The following is a 9496-nucleotide window of genomic DNA, read 5'->3' as shown; positions in this document are numbered from 1 at the left end:
TTAAAATTGTAAAATTTCTCATAAATGATTGCCATGCCATTAACTACTGTTGCTCTATCTGCAACAAAAAGTATAAATTAAATTTAATTGCACGTGATTCTTTACCACAGATATTGTGTATAACATATGTACATATGATATAAAGATACAATACCAATATTAGAGAGAAAAAGACTTTAAAAATGTAGACCAGTAAAGAAAATTATATTTTATGCTTATTTGACTTTTATTTTATAATTAAAGCTGATGCGTACGTAAAATATTTTTACTTGTCATTTAAAGATATTTGATGGTATTTTGAGCAAAAGTTAATAAAAATTTAAAAAACGTTATAAATATGGTCGTTACTTGAATACGCTTCCATGTTGACAGTTTTTATATCTACGCACTAACAAAGTGATATGCTATTAACCGCAAATCTCATTTGATTATTACAATATTATTAATTTAATATTTTCTAACTGAAATGTGAATGAACTATGTGTCAGTAAGATGCGTCTGCGATTGAGTCTACGTGTTCAATTAAATTGTAAAACTATAATCGTTAAAGATGACAACATAAAATGCTTACATGCACAGGTAGTAAAATCTTTGAGATAAAAACGGAAATTATATCAAACACAAAAGACATGAACCGTAAGGCACGTGCCAAAGATCATAATACTTTTCCAAAAATATTTAATATTTTCTAAGATGGATTACCAAAGCTATAATTATTTAAATGAATAAACTTCCGTTTATGATTAGTAACATATTGAGATATACATATATGAAGAAAATGTATTAAAATTGTAATGCAAGTTTAAGATGTAATGCAACACTAAGCTGAGTTCTTAATTTTATTATCTTATACTATAGCAGATCCTAATTAAAAAAATAATTCGATATTCGTAGTTCAAATTTCAGTAGAGGAAATTGCTTAAAACTGGTAAGCTTTCAGGGGTTACGCCTAAGTATCCTACCATTCCGCCTAACGTTGTTTCGAATATTTTCCGATAATACTAACGGAAAATAAAAATCTCTCTGAATATATATATATACGACATTATTTTAGGATATTAAGTAATAGGCACACTTTTAGAGAGCCAGTATCTACTATTTGTAACAGATAGAAACAGATATCTAAAATACTAATACGAACAGCGTTGACGAAATAGCAAAACGAATAACAAACGCGTATAATGAGGTGAGCACGCAGGTACTAGGATTTAAGAAAACTAATAACAAGCCATGAATGTCACAGGAGACATGGGGATTAATAGATCAACGCAAAATAATAAAAAACAGACTTTTAAATCAAAATAATTCTTCTCGAAAAGAATATAGTGAACTATTAAAACAAATACAGAAATCAGCTAGTAAGGATAAAAGGTTATGGGTCGAGGAACAAGCAGATCGAGCAGAAACTGCAGCGGGAATTGGAGATATGAAAACGGTTTTTGAAATATCGCGTCTCTTAACGGGCAAATCCACATATACAAATAGCCCCATTGCGGCTCGAAATGGAAAACTATTGACATCGGCAGAAGAACAACTGACCCTATGAGTTGAGCATTTTACCGAAACATTGAATAATCCGTCAGGACTGCAGCCTTGTACAGATCAGCAAATACCACCTGAATCTAATATTACTCTATCTGGAATAAATCACTCTACACCAGCAAAAACCGATGTAATCAATGCTATAAAGAGTCAAACGTGGCAAGTTACCTGGAAATGATAACATCTGTACCAGTGGCGTAACTACATTTTTTAGGCCTGTAAGCAAATTCTAACTAAGGGGCCCCTATCAACATACTAAGGGGCCCCTCTTTTTATACTCTTTACACGAAAAATGTGAAAAGGATATATAAGGTTTGTCAAGATTTTCGTAACGCATTAAAAGAAACGTCGGAAATACCATTAAGTATATATCAGTACAATATATATATACTTTTTCAGTTCAAACTACTCTCTCAGCTTTTGAACTCTTCGAATGAAACTTTACACACATACTTTTAGCCGACCCTGTTCACCATTTGATTTGATTGAAATTGGACGTCTATTTCTTGTAGCTGTGATATAAACTTAACAATCGGAAATGAGGTTTCTCCGTTTTTAATAAAGGTATTCAAATAGAATTTGATGTATACAGTACTGATATTTGCAAAAGACAACGTACAAAATTATTTTCAAATGGATTTAAATCTAGATATAGCTTCCATATAAACTCTCGATTAAGACACATACTTTTCTTAGAAAAACTTTTTTATTTTATAAATAGGTTTAATATTTTATTTAAAGTACATACATATTATGTACTTTAAATTTAAAATTTACGTGTCTTTTATAAAATGCAATATGAAGTTATTCCAACAAAAAAACGTTTACAAACATTTATAGTGGGGCCCCCTAAATTCGGGGGCCCGAAAGCGTTGCTTCCAGTTGCTTCCCTGTAGTTACGCCACTGATCTGTACTGAATTACTGCAGTGCGACATAGACCAGACAGCCACAAGATGGCTTCCACTTATTCAAAAAATCTTGAACGAGGAATCCTTACCCAGTTTGTGGAATGAAGGTACCTTAGTATAAATCCCCAAAAAGGGAGACACCAAAGACTGCAATAACTATAGACCCATAACCTTGCTTCCTATTCCAAGTAAGATATTGAGCCGTAATATTCTATCACGCATTTCAGAAGAAATGAACAAAACGTTGCGTGATAATCAGTTCGGACTTTAGGAAAACCGATCATGCGTCGATCTAATCAACACAGTCCGCATTATGTTCGGGTAATGTAACGAGTTCTGGACATCAGTATACGCAGCCTTTATTGACTTCAAAAAGGCGTTTGATAATGTCAACAGATGATTACTTTGGAATATTTTAGAGAAACGACAAGTTTTAACCAAAATAATAAATGTTATTAAAGCAATGTATGCTGGATTCAAATGTCGAGTATTGCACAACGGGTTGTTATCGAACACATTTGAAGTAGCCACAGTTGTAAGACAAGGGTGCATATTATCACCACTCTATTTATGCTAGTGGTGGATGAAGTGATGCGAGCGTCCTTGAAAGGCAACAAAGGTATACAGTGGAACCCATTCATGCAATTGGAAGACGTGGAATACGCAGACGATGTTTGTCTATTCAGCCATAACATCAGAGACTTACAAGAAAATATGGATCACTTAGGATAAATGTAGCAGTTGCCGACCTAGAGATTAATAGCAACAAGACAAAAGTAATGGCGGGAGGATACAGCTCAAACTCTTCGCCAGTTGTTCGCCAGCGCTCTAACAAAATCTCCACCCGCACAAAAATTCGTATTTACAAGTCCAATGTAAAGTCTGTGCTATTCTATGCCTGTGAGACCGGGAAAAGTACAAGAGAGATTGATACAAAAATACAAACTTTCGTGAACAAATGTTTACGACAAATATTAAAAATATGGTAGTCCAATCGCATCACAAACACCAACCTATGGGCCGTTACAAATCAATCATCTGCTGCTATGCAGATAAGAAGATGTAAATGGCGCTGGATAGGCCACAATCTACGCAGACCCAATGGAAACATTGTACGCCAAGCTCTGAGATGAAATTCTCAAGGCAGTCGTTGACCTGGTGCGCCGGCTAAAACTTGGAGAAAAACAATTGAAGAAGTACTAAGAGAAGCGAACTCAAATAACCGAATACGATATAAAAAGGAATCTCCATTGGGAGATAAGGATAAGAGAGAGAGAGAGAGAGATAGAGATTTACTATTTGAGTTCTCTGAGAGATTTACTTTCTTACTTAAGTTGCACAAAGAAAAAAATTAATATTAAAAACCCCATAAATAATTCCAATTACTGGATCCATTACCCAGAATGCACAGCAATATTAAAACAAACAAGCGGATGATATAACGATATAATGCAAATGTATTACATTAAAAATATTACTAATGTCAGCACTATAGACATATATAGACATTCGTTGAATTAATGAAATAAGAGGTCGATGATAAATTGGTAACGCTATCGAAACTGCTTAATATCGAGAGTGATATTTTATATTATAATTTTGTCGTTAATAGAAGCTTAAAAAAATTCCAGTATTTGCTATCACTTGTGGTTGCTAAAAAATACTTTTTATAAAGAAATTGTGTAAAACTTATTTAAAGGAGAAAATATTGAATAACATCAACAGCTGATTGTACTGGAATCACACATGTGTTTTAGGATTTATATACAAGAAATGCTTAATAGCGTGTTGAAAAATAGATTTCCCAACTAATTTTGTATGTCCTTAATTATCGTGGCAATGGCTAGATTACATTAAGTAAGCTTCAGTGAAAAAAATTAATATTTTTTATGGATTTACCGCAGGAAGTGGTGGATGATCAAATCTTACTATAATTACACGTACAGAAGAATAATTTACTGTTAAAATGGTAACAGATTTATCAGACTCTGTTGGCTTTTGTTCTGATTTACTGACATGATTACATATCAAAATGGCATATACTTTTTGATTTGTTGCACAGACAAAAAATATTTTATATATCCAATATTCATATAGATAACCGATAACCGACGAGATGGCATTGATTTATCTATAGATAGATAGTTGCCAGTCTTTCTAGGAGTAACAAATTCTCTGTGAACAAAATTCAAGATTTTAACGTATTAGCTATCGAGAAGACGAAACCGATGAACGAATATAACGACAGTCGCTTGGATTACTAAATAGATGACAATTTTCCATAGTCGAGAGTCTCGACTATGGAAAATCTCGACTCGAGACTTTTTTGTGGGGTTACGCAAAGAATTGTGTTTATGCGGACATTTATCAAACTCTACGCGCTTTGAAAACATTAGTTAAATTATGGTTAAGCTTCCCCCAGCTATTGCCCATTACGACAACTTATTGAAAACCATCTTAAATAGATCCAGTACTGTTAAGTGTACTGATTTGAATGATATAGTATTTCATACCATTTCGGAAAGGTGCAAAAATTGTGGAACCGCATAATGAACAGTTCTTAATTAAGAATAACAAATTGTAAAAGATATTCTGTATTTTTAAAAATATCGATAAACGATATTTGACTAAATGTGCTTCATTCATCTTTCTATTGATATTTATTTATGACGATATGATGACATTCTGCAATAAGGGAAACTACATGATACAAAGTTGAACCATACCGTCAACTCTGCATGGTACTTGTATTCTATAGTAAGTATCAAAAAAATGTTTCATTAAGCATATTTTGCTCATGATCAATTTTAATTTTTTTTTTAATACATAGTTAATACATATACCATATATACGCGTGCCATAAAAACATGGTTATGCAATTTGAGACCACATGTTCTTAAACACTGTCCTTCATGTTCTCTGTAAAACATCACACATTTTTGGCATATGTGAAGCGTGTCTGATGGGATTAGGAATAATGCTAATTGCCAAATTTGAGACAACTGGAATTTTCATGTAAAATTGCAAAAAAACTTTTAATGACTTTAAAAATCAAAAAAACTACAAGGACAAGGTCGATCTTAATAAAAGAAAAATGAGAAAATTTAAATATTTAAACATTTTTAGAAGTATCGATTCATTTTCTAATTCAAATTAAATGGCATGCTTTCGTCAATTATCTTCGTGCTTCTTTAATGGAAGTAACACGTATTTCAAATGTCAAAGATAGAGTTAAGATACTGAACTATTCTCTATGAAATTATTTTATAAATCTTTGTATCTCATTTCGAAAATGTTAATACTTTTTTGTTGTATTATCACACATTATTTGTTTTGATTTATGGCATTCAAATAATTTAAGAAATTTGACTGAGAAGAATTCTATTCATACGAATATTTGTTACGACTTCTTTCCTTTGGAGTAATGAAAATAATGTTATAGGTGTGCATGCCTTAAGAATTGGTTTATTAAAGTGTTACAAATCAGGCAAGAGGAATAACTGCCTATCCAATAATAAGCAAATATAAACTGAGACTCAAACGAAACAACAGATACATCTACGGCAACTATAAATATATATATTTATATATGTAAGATGTGAGATGTGAGTGTATCTGCAGGTAGTCGTGCCACCATGATTTACATAACTCCTTAGACTTGACACTTAACGTTAGGAAAATAATGTTACATGGTGCACATGATAATTTTGCGTTCATTGTCAACGTGGGCTTGTCAGCGAAAAATAAACAGGCACGTAAAAGTGGTCATAAATCGCAATTATGCAATTATGTATCCTTTATGACTGTTGACAATGAAAAAAGGGTTTAGGTAACCAATTTCGAAGAACACGGAATGCTTTGTTTAATTATGTAAATTTTATCATGCTCATTTTTAAATAAATTAAATGAAAATAGCTTGTAAATTTGGAAAGCAGATTAAATAATACATTTCTTCTTAGGACAACTGTGCCATATAGAATCCAATAATATAACAGTTAAAATAATAGTACTTCAATATACATACATATCTAAAGAAAGATTAATTATTTGGGATTGACAAAATTTAAATCTCCATTAAAAATTCACTGCATCTTATCTCAGGGTTATATATATCTTAATATGTATGCAGCTTTAAGACGTTATCTATATGTATATTTTAAAATCATTTAAGTATCTTAGCACATTTATTTATTTATATCATATATAATAGTTTATAAATTAAATAAGGAAAATAAGGCTATTTCGATTAGTGTACAGAAAAGTTTTTATCTATTTATATATTTTATTATTGTAATTATTTATTTAATTTAAATTAGGTTTGAAAAGATATTTATTTGTGAAAAAACTAAACTACAAATTATACAACAAATTCTTTATAAAAAAAAACATTTTATAAATATATTTTTTATATATACGACAGCGATCAAAATATAATGTAAATTTTTTAATAATAAAATATATAATATACAAATCAATATTTGCATTTATATTAACTAATAGTTAATATAACGATATTTACAATATTTGATGTTGTTAGCCAAAAAACTAACATAAGGTTTGCATAAAAAAGTTTCTTGTGGAAAAATGTTGAGAATGTTGAACGCAAAAGGTGTTCTGTGATCAAGCTACGCCGGCTATGCTAAGTGATATTAATAATTCAGAGATGGTATAAATGTACAGCCGTGAACGTCAACTAATGAATAATATGAATATTAAAGATTTGGAGCTCAAAAATCATCTATTGACAATTAGAGAACTCGCTGTAACTATTAGCATTTTATTTGAATCAGTCCAGAACATTTTAAAAGATGTTTTATGCTAATACCTAGGATTATTATTTAAGTATAATACAAGAATTATGGGATGTAGCCACTCTTCAAGTGAATGTCTTTTATTTCACGCATATCATATATTTTTCTTTGTGTTTTGTATTGTATATTTTTTCTCCTAGACTCATATTTTCTGTACCTATTTTTGTTGCTCCTTTTTCTTTTAAGTTCCTGGTATAAATTTAACTTTGCGGACATTGTGATACTTTCTTGCACAATAATTCTACTGAAATTTAAATGAACCCATTATCAGTAGATTTTCACTAACTGTAGATGTGAAGATGTGCTTCAGTTTGTGGAAAAAAGCTCATCCATTGCTTTATTAATCACAAGTTGTGAAGCAAATATTGTAATTTTGAGACAAAGGTCGATATATAGAATGTAGGTCTTAAAGTATACTCTTACATATTCAGATGTTTCGCTGAGCTTCATATTCAAAACTATTTAAAAATTGCTACCTTACAAAAATGTATCTTTTACTTATAATTTGGGTATTAACGTAACTGGTTTAGGTTTAAATTAAAATTGATGGGCACGAAATATTTTTCGCTAATATTAATTACAGTTACATATCATATTTATATCAAGAAATTAACAGTAGTGCTAAAAAATATGTTAAAATTATATATCAAAATAAATGATCTGTAATTATATCTTCAACAAGATGATAATTATAATTAATAATCTTAATTTGCGTTGCTTTTACTGTCTCAAATGCCGTCAAGTAATACGTGGAAGATGAATGTGCCTATGAGTTAAAGGAAGTATATGATAATTACAACAAATCACAATAGCAACCGAACAGCAAAAGAATATTTATCACATCACAAAACAAAAATAAATTTTGCACAAGAGTACAATCTCATAGAAATGCGCAAACCGCAGCAGAGGACATTTAATCCACTCTTACCAATTGGGTAAAAGGCTTAATAATAAGTAAAGCTAAGATGTATTAATCTGCTGAACAAATCAACGTCATTGCAGCGTTTATCATAATTAAATAAAGCAACAGCATAATCGGCTACAACAGCAATCATGATTATCATTAAAATGATTATTTAAATGTGTGTTGTTATGTTCGCATAAACACACACATTCACACTATTTGTAGCCCCACTTACTGATCGACCTACTTCGGACAAAATATCGCCTGTGCGGCGAAGAAGTGGAGAACAGAAAAGTGTGTATAGATAAAAACATACACACATATATAATTAAAAAATATATTAAAAGGAAATATAAATAAATAGCTAAGATAAATATATTATGCTGAAGAATAGAAATGCATAGGATGGCAAAAATAATTATAAAAATGGCGGAGAAATAAATTGAAATGGAAAAACAAATAAAGAGAAAAAGTTAAAAAATGGAATTGAAGAATTCAAACAACAAGAAATATTATTATATGATCGTGTTGCATTGAAATTCATAGATAGATTGATGGGTTTGATGAGGAGATTATAAAGTGGTAAGATGAACATTAACTGATATTTATTACTTTCATTCCAATAATAAAATTGAATGCGGATTTAGCTATTTTTATATTAATTATTATAATAAAATTGAATAGTAGACTTGCGGTCAGTTTAACTATAAAGAAACTATAAAGAAAGGAGAAATAGGACTTTATTTTATGAAACAACTAATAAATTATTTTTTTAAGTTGCATATATAAATATATAATTTATAAACAAAATTATGAATTTGCCGTAATGTGTGATAGTTTAATAGCAATGGCTATACGAGTAGTATTGCACATAGTCTATCAAATTTTATTAGTGTAAGAGAACATAATAAAGAGTAATATTTATACATTATTCGCAATTGCTAAGCTTTAAGTTGGGTTTCATGAGGCTTCATCATGATGTCATCTGTGACAAATATCTTGTGTATCTTGTCAGTCTTAATCTCTAAACTGCAAAGTTGCAAAGTCAACTTACTAATTTATATGATGGTACAAAGACAAATTACTAATTTATATGATGTTTGATAACAAAGATAGGCAGAATTTATAAAAAGTAGTGGGTCTGAAGTTAATTATCTTACTGAATTCTGAAAAAACATCATGATTCTGACGATTTAGAAGAAGATGATTGAAATGAATGAACCTGTTTCAAACGAGGAGTCGATCCAGTTAGTAACCGAATAATTACTTGATGAGGATCCAGAGTCTGCTATATCCAGGCATCTAAAAGCAAAAACTTTGACAATTGTGC

This window comes from Teleopsis dalmanni, chromosome 2 (genome assembly GCF_002237135.1).
Source record: "Teleopsis dalmanni isolate 2A chromosome 2, ASM223713v2, whole genome shotgun sequence".
Classification (NCBI taxonomy): Eukaryota; Metazoa; Arthropoda; class Insecta; order Diptera; family Diopsidae; genus Teleopsis; species Teleopsis dalmanni.
Note: the sequence above shows the minus strand (reverse complement) of the source record.